At 42.0% G+C, this 13,289-nt stretch overlaps 1 long non-coding RNA gene across 1 annotated transcript; it reads left to right on the top strand.

Moving 5' to 3' along the window:
• Positions 1 to 9,815: 9,815 nt before the first annotated feature.
• Positions 9,816 to 11,180, top strand: LOC141765282 (uncharacterized). The gene is made up of 3 exons (XR_012593440.1): positions 9,816 to 9,829; positions 10,874 to 10,983; positions 11,096 to 11,180. It is a non-coding gene; the product is annotated as an uncharacterized LOC141765282 (long non-coding RNA).
• The last annotated feature ends 2,109 nt before the right edge of the window (positions 11,181 to 13,289 follow it).

Raw genomic sequence — 13,289 nt, 5'->3', positions numbered from 1 at the left:
TCTGTAAAGTCTGTTGTTTATTAGAAAGATAGATATAGATAGATAGATAGATAGATTCCAATATAGTATACATATGAAAATTAGTCAGCATGAATCACACTGAGTCTACCTTCAGAATAAAAGCCTAACATTTCCAACAGGTTCCTCAGTTGTGAAATTTCTTAAAAGTTGCAAGGAAGAACTCGCCCACTTACTGCGCATCAACGACTGTATATCAAGAAGTGATGAATGACCAAGAACTGCTCATAAAACCTCACTGACATGATGATTATAAAAATTACAATCCCTTCAATATATCTGTGGTGGATAATAACAAAGTAGCTTAGGCCAGTGGTTTTCAAAGTGGGGTCTGGGGACCCACAGGGGTCGTAGAGGGGGTCCCCAGGAAAAAGGGAAATTATTTATTTTCATTATAATTCCATCGATAAGTGACACAATGACGAATATATGATTATTTTAGTTATGGGTTTCATAGACTTTCTGTAATAAAACATCTAAAAGCAAAGATACTATCGGATAGGGGACCCTGTGACCAAATCTTATCAAATGGGGGTCCATGGTCTATATTTGTGTTCGTTTAGGGGTCCTTGATGTGAAAACGTTTGGGAACCACTGGCCTAGGCTAATTGAGATATGTAACTTTTGCTTAAGTAACATTTAGCCTTCGATAAATGTATCACAAGCCATAAAGTTGGCAAACCGACTCAGTAATGTCCATTTCACAGTAAAGTCCCTTGGAAGTTTAAATAAGATGAACTGCTAACATTTTGCAAACAAACTGTTCTAAAATTCAGCGTTTGTGCTACTATTCAATAATATATATATGTGACGTCATTTTGATGTGCTTTAACTTTTGATACACTTTGCTGACAATAGGCCTACTTCTTTACAATGCAAACAAAGAAGCTTATTCAAGTGTGCTATTAGTATACTTCTTTTAAACTTAAAATAAGAGAGTATGCTTTCAATTTACTTTTTATGTACTTATCAGAGACATACTTAACAAAAGTATACATGAGTATACTTGGCTCATACTGACAAGTATACAGAAAAGTCTATGTATACTGACAAGTATACAGAAAAGTCTAAGTATACTTGGCTCATACTAACAAGTATACAGAAAAGTCTATGTATACTGACAAGTATACAGAGAAGTCTAAGTATACTTGGCTCATACTGACAAGTATACAGAAAAGTCTATGTATACTTGGCTCATACTGACCAGTATACAGAAAAGTCTAAGTATACTTGGCTCATACTGACAAGTATACAGAAAAGTCTAAGTATACTTGGCTCATACTGACAAGTATACAGAAAAGTCTAAGTATACTTGGCTCATACTGACAAGTATACAGAAAAGTCTAAGTATACTTGGCTCATACTGACAAGTATACAGAAAAGTCTAAGTATACTTGGCTCATACTGACAAGTATACAGAAAAGTCTAAGTATACTTGGCTCATACTAACAAGTATACAGAAAAGTATGTATACTGACAAGTATACAGAGAAGTCTAAGTATACTTGGCTCATACTGACAAGTATACAGAAAAGTCTATGTATACTTGGCTCATACTGACCAGTATACAGAAAAGTCTAAGTATACTTGGCTCATACTGACAAGTATACAGAAAAGTCTAAGTATACTTGGCTCATACTGACAAGTATACAGAAAAGTCTAAGTATACTTGGCTCATACTGACAAGTATACAGAAAAGTCTAAGTATACTTGGCTCATACTGACAAGTATACAGAAAAGTCTAAGTATACTTGGCTCATACTGACCAGTATACAGAAAGGTCTAAGTATACTTGGCTCATACTGACAAGTATACAGAAAAGTGTAAATATACTTGGCTCATACTGACCAGTATACAGAAAAGTCTAAATATACTTGGCTCATACTGACCAGTATACAGAAAGGTCTAAGTATACTTGGCTCATACTGACAAGTATACAGAAAAGTCTAAGTATACTTGGCTCATACTGACAAGTATACAGAAAAGTCTAAGTATACTTTGCTCATACTGACAAGTATACAGAAAAATCTAAGTATACTTGGCTTATAGGCCTACTTGTACTTAATCTTTTGATCGAGATATATTCAAGAAAAGTATAATGACGTATTCTTGCCTCATAGGCCTACAGAAAGGTATACTTGACTCGTAGTTGTGCTTACTTTTTGATAGAGTAGCCTATTAAAGTGTTGTAGCCTATTTTCACTATAGTTTCACTTCAGTAAATTAATTCTCCACCGTCATTTATGATATGTAGCATTCTGAATGTTACTCATGAAACAAACAATTATTTTTTTCCCCCAAGAAGTCAGACGTTTCCAATTTAATCTGACTACGTGACATGTTGTTCCCCCGGGGGGATGAATCACACCGCAGGGAGCAGAGCTGCAGTGACGTAGAGTTTATATGAGTTGTAACCTGCTCTGCTCTCAGCTTCAGTATGTGCTGCCTCTCATCACGTCTTGTACTTCTGACTTCTGACAGCTCGTCTATACTGCAGGGGCTCGACTAAAAAGTTTACTGATACATCTTTGGACTTGTGGAGGAGCGCTTTGCTGCTGTTTACTCCTTTTTCTTGGTGGAGCAGGATTTAAAAATTCTCGGACAGGTAAGCCTCCTCTCACATAAATCTATGCATATTGTGATTGTTTTTGTGCATGAAGTCACTGTTTGTATAAGTGCCGTTGCATAAATCTGTTCATGATATATAATTAGTAATTGATCCCATAAGTTCATGCAATAAATAAATAAATAGATAATTCATTTAATGTAAGGTTAAAAATTTAAATATGATGTGAGTAAAATTATTTGTTTCATACAGTTCAAAATGTGTAACAGGTAGAAGTGTTTCAGTCAAAAGTACATTAGTCCACTGTGTTTTACGTTCCGCCCCGGAACCAATGTTCCCTGTGTAGTACCACTACGACTGAATTCATTGAGGGACTGTAAACGATCCAACGTGAGTGAAGGAGCAGATGCCTTTCGCGGGGCTCTGTAAAGTGTTTAAAGCTATGATTATCGACGTCTGAAGCTAAAAGCAGACAGTCAAAGAGACTTTCAAAAGGACTTTCATGGACTCAAGAACCTCTTTTCATGACAAGCGGCCAACGAGGTATTGTTGTTCTACCTGTAAATGCACTTTAACTCATGTTCCCGCCAATTTGTACTTTCCTTTGTTCTCATGCTATGTCAATGACGTGACTCAGAAGTGAAGCATCAGAGAAAGACGTGTCCAAGCAATAAACGCCCGTATCAAAGAACCGACCTGTGTCTGTGTTGTTGTGAAGAGAGCTACAGTGAGAACTCACCTGCTCAACACGGGTAGGAGAGACGACACCGCAGCGGGTAACGGCGCGACGGAGATCCAGCAACAGATAAGCAAAGCCCATGGCGCATTGTTGCCATAGCAACCTCAAGCAACGGTGATTAGACTGTGTTGAAAGCGCAGCGTTTCATGCTGAAGCCAAGAAGTGCTCTACCACAATCTTCAAGTGAAAGTGGTGTGAGAAGTGGTTCAACTTGGAAACTGCAACTAAGGACTCATGTCTATTAACCTTTTACAGTGTGCTTAGCCTATGTGTTTGGGGATAAATCTAATGTGCTGGTGTTCGTGGTTGTTACATGTTATAAGGTTTAAAGGGGAACTCCATCCCATAAGTGAGGTTTAACAGTAATATGAATCCATAAGTAAGTGAAAGTCCTTTATAAAGATTAAAGGAAATAGGACATTAAGATTTGTAAAATTGTGCGTTTTTACGAAAGTAACCAAGTTAAAGGGCAACTTAAGTGAAATTTAAAGGGTTACTCTATTGATAGGGAAACCTTTTCTTATGTGAAGGATACGTGATTTAATGCATTTCTAAGCATATTAGCTCTGAAATTAAGGTTTGTTTGCATATTTGTGCCAAAAGTGATTTCAAATCTTATTTTTTGTTTTGAAATTGAAGTCCACTTGAAGTCTAGATAACTTTAAATGTTGATACAGTTGTCTTGATACAATATTGAAGTCTATATTAAAAGGGTTAGGCTTCTCATATAGTCTTCACACAGTTATCAAGGATTTCATACAGTTAACAACCGTCCTTGCTACTCACATTCAGGCTTGCTGTAACTTACATGTACACATAGTCTAATAGAAATCCAATTCAATATTTGCTCATACTCTTTAGCTATTCAAGTTATCTCAAAATGTCAGTTTCAAGCACTGAGACCTGCCTTGAAAATGCCAAATTACCCACTCAACCAAAAGCTACAGACACTGAATCTGAAGAAGAAGTGGAAGGGTTTCGAAGAAGTGAAAGAACACGAACCCTGACAGAGAAAGGAAGAGAACTTGAAAGGGAAAGGCTTAAGAGTGTACAACGCAGGTTCAGAATCGTCTATGAGAAGTGGAGGTATCATGCAAGAATAGGCAAGGAAATATTGATTGATGAGGCTTCCAACGATGAATTGAATGAACTAGTTGAGAACATAGAAAGCACCTGTTCTGATATAAAGGTAATTTATGAAGAGTTACGACGAAAACAAACTCCTGAACCAGAACTGCGACGCAGAGTTGACACATGCATGTCGCTTTCAGGATTCATTATTCAAAAGGCAAAAAGGCAACTTAAAGGGCCTACAGCAGATGAAGAAGAAGAATCTTGGCCTGATGTTGGTTCGATCCTAGACTCAACAGGTTCTTTATCAAGACCACTGTCTCGTCAATCAAAATGTGGTTCTACGCGGTCTAGCATCTACTCAGTCAAAAGAAATGAAGCTGTGGCTGAAGCTGCCGCGTCTCAATACGTTTTAGCAGTGTTGGCTGAACAAGAAAAGGAAGTGACAGAACTTCAAAGGCTCGAGGCTGAAGATAAACAGCAGCTGGCACAATTTGAATCTGAGAACCTAGCCATGCAACAGGCAATGCAAGACAAGCGTCGAAAGCTTGAGCGCCTACAGGAAGTCAAGAAGTTGAATGCTGCAAGAGCTCGAGTAAAGGTCTACAATCAAGTTGAAGAAAACTTTAAAGCTATTGACTTGCCGCAAGATGTTGAACTATCAGGAGAAAGCCAAGTTCTAAACCTCACGATTCCTACAGTCATTCCTTAATCACTGCCAGTTGTAACACCAACCTTCAATGCCTCAAGTCCCCCATTCGTTCCTAAACCCCTACCAGTTACAGGTCAAGCTCCAACAACTTTATCATCCATGTCTCAAGTGCAGAACAGCTCTGATTTGGTCAGCATGCTAGCAGAAGCTATAAGTGCCAATCGTCTTCCAACACCAGAGCCTACATTGTTCACTGGAGATCCTTTGAAATTCAAAGACTGGCGACTATCCTTTGAAACATTAATAGATAGGAAAAACATTCCAAAGACTGAAAAACTTTATTACCTAAGAAAGTACTTGGGTGGCAACGCAAAGAAAGCAGTCGAAGGATTTTTCCTACTGGGCACCGAAGCAGCATACGACTCAGCCTGGCAGCTGTTGGAAGCTTCTTGTCATTGTCTTTTGATTAGGGGGCGTCTGTGGCTCAGAGGGTAGAGCAGGTTGTCCACCAATCGGAAGGTCGGTGGTTCGATCCCCGGCTGCTCCGGGTCACATGTCGATGTGTTCTTGAGCAAGACACTTAACCCCAAATTGCTCCCGGAGGCATAGCCATCGGTGTGTGAATGAGTATTTAGATTAAATCCTGATGGGCAAAGTTGGCACCTCTGCCATCAGTGTATGAATGTGTGTGTGAATGGGTGAATACTGACATGTAGTGTAAAGCGCTTTGAGTGGTCGGAAGACTAGAAAAGCGCTATATAAGTCCAAGTCCATTTACCATTTACCATTAGCTGAGGTCTGGTGTTTCTTGTCAGGTATTATCGCATCGCTGCCTTTGGTTTCCACTCCTTCGGCTTGCGTCACGATGACATCATCTACAAATCGAGCGTAGCGTTAGTTCAGGCAGGCCATGATGTCGATGGCTATCAGCTGATAACAGCTGATCTTAAGCCAGCCCAATCAGCTGATGCATCAGCTGACGGATCAGCTGATTCCTCTCTGCATTCATTGGTAAATTTCATACAAGGCGCCTTATTTAAGCTGCTTCAGCCGGCCTTCCGTTGCTGCTTCCTCTACAAGCCGCTCGCAACATGAGAACAACCAGATTTTCCACGCACAAGCTTCAACTTACCCTGCTGCTCGTCATATCGATTTCCGTCCATGATGACTGGGCTATGGAGTCACAACAACAGCACCCGAGGCAGAGGAAGCCATCGGCAAAGAGAGCCCATTCCCTATCTGCTGGAGCTCGCATCTGATAAGTAGACATACAAGTTCTGCTCCTAGCATTTCCTAATGGCCAGTGTCCAGGCTCCTAGAAGTCCTGGTTGAAAACCAAATCACGGCTCCAGTCGGGTCTTCTCATGAAGAGCTTTTTGAAATGTTTTTGGAAAGCGTCCATGGCAAAACTCCACCAGCAGATCTTCTCAAATCCTGCGCTCCCAGGAAAGCCGCTGAGAAAAGGAAAGAAAGTGCCCGAAACTCCGCTGCAGTCCCAGCTACGGCCGCTGAGCCGCCATCCAAAAGAGCACGAGATCCTGCGGTCCAAGCCCCGGTCCAAGCCCCGGTCCGAGCCCGGTCCGAGCCCCGGCCCAGCAGTCCGAGCTCCAGCGGCCCGAGCTCCAGCCCCGGCAGCCGGATGACAACCCTGTCATGACAGCTCTATCCAGCATCCAGTCGTCACTTGCCAATATGACTCCAGATCCAAGCTTTGGGTCCGTGTCGGCATCTCCAGCAAGCCGGGTTCTTTCAAAACACGGAACGGCCGTCCACCTCTACGCGCGCTGCAGAACGATGACGTCATTCCATCGAGCTTTGATGACGTCACAGTCCCGCGGAGATTTCTGGGAATTGCAGTCCAAATCTCCACCAGGGTCCATTATTTCCACCTGCTGCTGCAATTTCGCACAATCTGAGAAGCCAAATCCTTGCAGCCATCCTTCATAAAGGGTGCTTGGTGCTTACACAGACCTATTATTAGAAACTGTTTTCCTCACAGCATTTTCAGGTTTCTTAAAAGTGGCGAGTTCAGTACACGCACCAAATTTTCAATCCTTCGCATGATCTCACTATAGCTGACGTAACCATTAACACTCAGTATTTCACCATATTTTTAAAAAACACTCAAGACTGATGGAGATAGGAAGGAACATCTGTTTTAATCTCTGAGTCTAATCCCGTCTTCAATGATCCACTATCTGAGATGCCGACCTCAAGCCAGCCAATAAGAGTCATTCTTTGTCACAGAGGAGGGGAAGCCCATGTCCCGACCTTGGTTTGCCTCACACCTTCGCCTCCTCTGCCAATCATGCGGACTGCCACCAGAACGCTGCACTGCACATTCTCTCCGCATAGGAGCAGAAACAACAGCAGCATTAACAGCTCTTGTCTCCACACTCGAGGCTTTGGGGCCGATGGTCATCAACCGCTTATGAGCGTTACCTCCGGCCGGAGGCTCAAGACATCCTCGAAGCTCAAAAGCTATGAGTGCTCAGTAACTTGCTGGCAATATATACTAAATGTTACGGCATATCTGCTTGACTCTCTCATTTAACTTTCTAGCCATATGCCTCAGCTTGCAACCTGTGAAGAATCAAAAGGCTTCACTGTATATGTTTTAGTCTAATTAGCTTTCCATTAAGTCGTACTGCAGGCCCCTCCTGTGGCTCTTCCATGTAGGCGCATGGAAGGCCAGGGAGGTTTTCTTGGTGTGGTCATTTTTTGGGGCTCCCTGCGCTCCCTGCTTTTAGCTTTCCATGTATGCACATGGAAGGGCAAGGAGGTGTGCTCTCCTTGCCTTATGCTTTCAACGTATGCGCGTGGAACCACGTATGCACGTGGAAGGGCGCAACCTGTGTAGATGCAGGCGAGCTGAAGCTTCATGAAGCATCAAAGCTTTCCAGCATATTGGTTCGGAAAAGGGTTAATTTCTGGATGCATCATGTGCACGAAACCACCTGGTGGTCAAAGATTGTAAAACAGGCAGATATGATCTTAACCATGTGATCTGTGATATACTGTATTTTGCGCCAGTAAAGGCTGTTCAGAATGACTATATATTACAAGGTAATCCATTTATTTCCATATAATATAATGTCCATTTTCTAGTAAGTATATTATGAGTTTATAACATACATGTATATTAAACTGTAATTGTTTTATGCATCTTATGTGTGTAAACCAATTCTTGGTCAATAATTGTATTGTAGTGTAGTGTAATATAATATAATAATGGCAGGAGGGGTAATATTAGTGTTCTGTGTCACTTCTGGAAAGTGGCATTGGTTTAACCAGTGTACGGGTTTCCACTGGGTGCTCAGTTAGCTCCTCCTGTGGCTCTTCCATGTAAGCGCATGGAAGGCCAGGGAGGTTTTCCTGGTGTGGTCATTTGGGGTTTTGCTGCTGCACTCCTGCCTTTAGCTTTCCATGTATGCACATGGAAGGGCAAGGAGGTGTGCTCTCCTTGCCTTATACTTTCCACGTATGCACGTGGAGGGGCGCAACCTGTGTAGATGCAGATGGCATCACTGTATGTCGTTTGAATCTGCACGGGTTTCACAGGGTGCTCAGCTAGCTCCTCCTGTGGCTCTTCCATGTAAGGGAGGATTGCCTGGTATGGTTGTTTTGGGGGTCTTTGCTGCTGCTCTCCCTGCCTTTGGCTTTCCATGTCTGCACATGGAAGGGCAAGGAGGAGTGCTCTCCTTGCCTCATGCTAACACGTAGGCTCGTGGATCCACGCATGCGCATGGATGGGCAGGGAGGTCCCAGAACAGAGCCATACCGCCAAATATAATGTATATATTACTGCAAATGGAATAAGTGTCTTTGACTAAAGTGGTCCTGACTGAAATCGAGCGTAGCGTTAGTTCAGGCAGGCCATGATGTCAAGCTCTGCTCATACGCTGATAACAGCTGATATTAAGCCAGCCCAATCAGCTGATGCATCAGCTCACGGATCAGCTGATTCCTCTCTATGCATTCATTGGTAAATTTCATACAGGGCGCCTTATTTAAGCTGCTTCAGCCGGCCTTCCGTTGCTGCTTCCTCTACAAGCCGCTAGCAACCCACCTCCACCCCACCACCTCCTTTTAATACTGTTTCTAGGGCTGGGCGGTATGGCCTAGGAATAATATCGCGATATTTTAGGCTATATCACAATACACGATATATATCGCAATATTTTCAAATATCCTCTAAGCACTTCATAAATGCTCAATTTAACCCTTTGATGCATACAATCACACCAATATTATGATTCTTGTAGTCCCTGCAGCATATGTCTGCATTAAAACCTTCTGTTGATATTCATTAGTGGTTCTTTGGAACAATTTAACCTTTCATACAAAAAGGGATGGCTTGGAAACATTACATGACAATTTGTGTTCGATGTTCGCGATGTAGTCGTTTTCTGTACCGCGCGGGGGACAAGCCGCGATACATCGACTGTATTCGATGTGTCGCCTACCCCTAACTGTTTATGACTTAATCAATGTCAATTCTGTTGTCATTGATGCCAGTTCTGTTCTGCACCCAGGGGGGTCTTTGCTGCTGCTCTCCCTTCCTTTGGCTTTCCATGTCTGCACATGGAAGGGCAAGGAGGAGTGCTCTCCTTGCCTCATGCTAACACGTAGGCTCGTGGATCCACGCATGCGCATGGATGGGCAGGGAGGTCCCAGAACAGAGCCATACCGCCAAATATAATGTATATATTACTGCAAATGGAATAAGTGTCTTTGACTAAAGTGGTCCTGACTGAACTGCCTTCCCCTGTATCATTCTGCAGGTAGGCCTCACCTTTTTTTACTCTCTCCCAGGCATTTTTTCACTCTCCATATTATATCATTGTGTCTTTTTACAATTCTCCCTTGTATTATACTATCAAAATATAACTACATACCAATTATACCATGGTGCCACGGTAATTACCATAATCATACTTAATAACTTTACAACAACAGTTCAGAAGATGCTATACTATTGCTTTCATTACTGAACCAAACATCACCCCATCAACATTAACACACCAACATTGCGATTCCTTTCTGAATGAACTGGTTGCTGGTTTTCAAGTTCTTGTATGGCATCCTTATGGCCCTGGTGTATATCATTGATTTGCAATAACCATGTCTTATTGTGGTGTATTTGGCTTCCATTGACTTATCAATAGTGACATCTGGCTAGTATACTGAAAAAAAAGCATTTCAGGGGATCTATTAGCAGAAATGGAACATAATATTCATAACTATGTTTTCATTAGTGTATAATTACCTGAAACTAAGTATTGTTGTGTTTTTGTTAGCTTAGAATGAGCCCTTCACATCTAAGTAGGGAGTGGGTCCTCTTCATGGAGTCCGCCATGTTGCATGTTTCTACAGTAGCCCAGAACGGACAGTGTTTGCTGGCGAGAGCCTTTTGCGCTTTCACATTACCTGAAGGCCACCGTAGTTCTGACACACTTGTGAAACTGAGGTAACGTGAGCAAAACTGTACTACCGCCAGCCGTCCTCTGACTTTGCTCCTAAAGTAGTGTTATTATGCTAAGGATGGCGTCTGAGCGAGGAGAACGGCGTTATTACAGTTTTGCACCCGGCGGCTCATGTTACCGCAGTCTTGGAAAGGGAGGAGTGAGCGGAGGGGTATTCAGTTGGTTGCAATCTGCAACCACACCACTAGATGCCACCAAATCCTGCAAACTGTAGCTTTAGGCTTTAGGGAAAAAGAATAAGAATAAGTTGACTATTATCAGTATGTGTTTCTTTGTGTGTATATAAACTGTTTGCACTGTACAGTATTATGTTTATGCATGCGGAAATATGAATGTTTACAGGTAACATCATGGGTGTCGGCCAGTGTTTGCTCTTTGGTTTGACTGTTGTAGTCAGAAGGAAGTTCTCAGCCAGTCGCTTCTGGGACGACTGTGTCAAACACAACTGCACTGTGAGTTAACAACACTGCCACCTTAACAATGAGGAGGACTGTGCAGCTGCAAGCCAGATGTTGTCAACTGATTATCTTGAACCAAAACTGACTGAGCACATTTTTCGTCAAGGTAATTCAATACATAGGTGAGATTTGTCGATACCTGTTGGCCCAGCCGGTCCGGTCATCTGAGGCACATCACCGGATGCATGTTGCAATCGGTAATGGCCTCAGCCCTTCTGTGTGGGAAGAGTTCGTCCAGAGATTCAGAATCAGACGAGTCGGGGAATTTTATGGCGCCACGGAGTGCAACTGCAGCCTGCTCAACATAGATGGAAAGGTTTGTGTATTGTTTTCCAAGTCTTCAAGGTAGAGTGAGGGGTTTTCTAGACTGCGTTCTGTCTCATGTACATGTCCTACATGCAGGGGCGTGTCCAGACATTTTTGATAGGGGTGGCACCAGTGGGGCACTGACTTATGCAGGGGTGGCATGAAGTGTGAGCAGGAGCGCCTGCGCACAGACATATACACTCACGTATGCACGCACACACACACACAAGAAAATACACACCCACACCCAGGTGTCGGCATAGCATTAATTTACCATTTTTGTCTCCACAACCCATATCTACTTCACTTACTAACACTGCAAGCAAGAATAGACCTACTAGTCACAACATTCAGGAAAAGGCAACATACAAATGTGATTGAAAACTACCATACTTTATTCTAACCTCAAAACAACCTTCCAAGGTATGATATACAGTACATACAAAAAAGACAATGCACTTTCTGTATAAAGTGCCAACAAAATTACAATAAATAAGCCTGTTTGGGCAAAACATTTACTTGACAAAACTTGTCACATGTGCCACAGTGTAGTAAGTTACTGTAGTATTCTCAGCAACAGAGAAACCTGAACTCCCAGGTATAAACAAAAGTCACATCCCTCCTCACATACCAGCAAATCTTGTTTTAACATTGTAAAGTGAACTGTTAAATAATGCCCAAATAATTTGTAAATTCCCAAAGTAGGTTACATACAAAAGAAAATCCTTATTTCCTTATTCTGCACCATACTGGCTAAGCACTGCAGAATTTCATTTTGTATAGTATTGCTTGTGTATTTTGCATTGCCTTTTGCTTTCATTTTTTTGGCTACCACGGGATTGTGTTTAGCAATCATTTCAAGAATTTCTAAGAAATTCCCTTTGTTGTCAGATTGCTCAGACTCGCAGTGCCCTCTTTGTGCCATATTTTGTGTGGCTGTCAAAAGCAGTACATCTGCAACAGTTTTAATGTAACTGCGATTCTCTTCAACCTTCTTTTTGTACTCTTTGTTGATCATGTTTAATACAGAAGCATCTGTAAGTGCAGCCCTCTTGTGTTCACTCCAAGCTAACATGGCAGTAATGTGAGAATCTGATTTTTCATGCAACTTAAAGCCAGCATCTTTATACATTGCTTTTTTCCAATGTGAAAAGCCGGATTCTGAGGTGAAAACGGATTCTGACGTGCTAGGCAAAGAGAACTGTCTGCATGCATAGCAGTAAGCGGAGTCTTTCATTAGTGAGTACTCAAGCCATGAAAACGTGTTGTACCAAGATGGATTGGACGACCTCCTCTTCTCCCCTTGCATGGTTTTTGGATACATCTTTAACTGGGGTTGAGTGGGTCCTGCTGCTCTTGACTGTGAAATATCTGTAAGTGACAAATGTATGGGAATCAGAACCTTTAAGTGTCATTTAAGTCACTGATTTGACTTAAATGAATTGTTAAGACATACCAATAGGTCCGGGCCGGCTAAAAGGGGCTGCCACACCACTATCCCCCTGTGGATGGCCTGCAGGAACATCTGGATTGTCAGCACTGGACACACCTGAAGCAATACAGAGATTTTATTAGTTTAATTATATTTCAAATTGCCACATTTAGCTTTTAAACACCAGTATTATTAATATCCTGATCCAAATAAAAGCAGATACTGTAATGTTTTTTTGTTTTTTTTGTTTTTTAAAGGTAAAGCATACATACCCTGCTGCATATGTGACGGGAAGGGGCCTTCATCACAGGAATCTTTGCCTGACTGCAATAACACATAGGTTGTCATTAGAATGATAATGTGCCTAAAATATTAAGTATATTATACTTCATATGAAAAATGAATTGTTAAGACATACCAATAGGTCCGAGCCCGCCAAATGGGGCTGCCACACCACTATCCCCCTGTGCATGGCCTGCAGGAACCTCTGGATTGTCAGCACTGGACACACCTGAAGCAATACAGAGATTGTATCAGTTCATTTATATGTCAAATTGTCACA

Source organism: Sebastes fasciatus, chromosome 3, assembly GCF_043250625.1.
Source record: "Sebastes fasciatus isolate fSebFas1 chromosome 3, fSebFas1.pri, whole genome shotgun sequence".
NCBI lineage: Eukaryota > Metazoa > Chordata > Actinopteri > Perciformes > Sebastidae > Sebastes > Sebastes fasciatus.
This window is presented reverse-complemented; position numbering and strand designations above follow the sequence as displayed.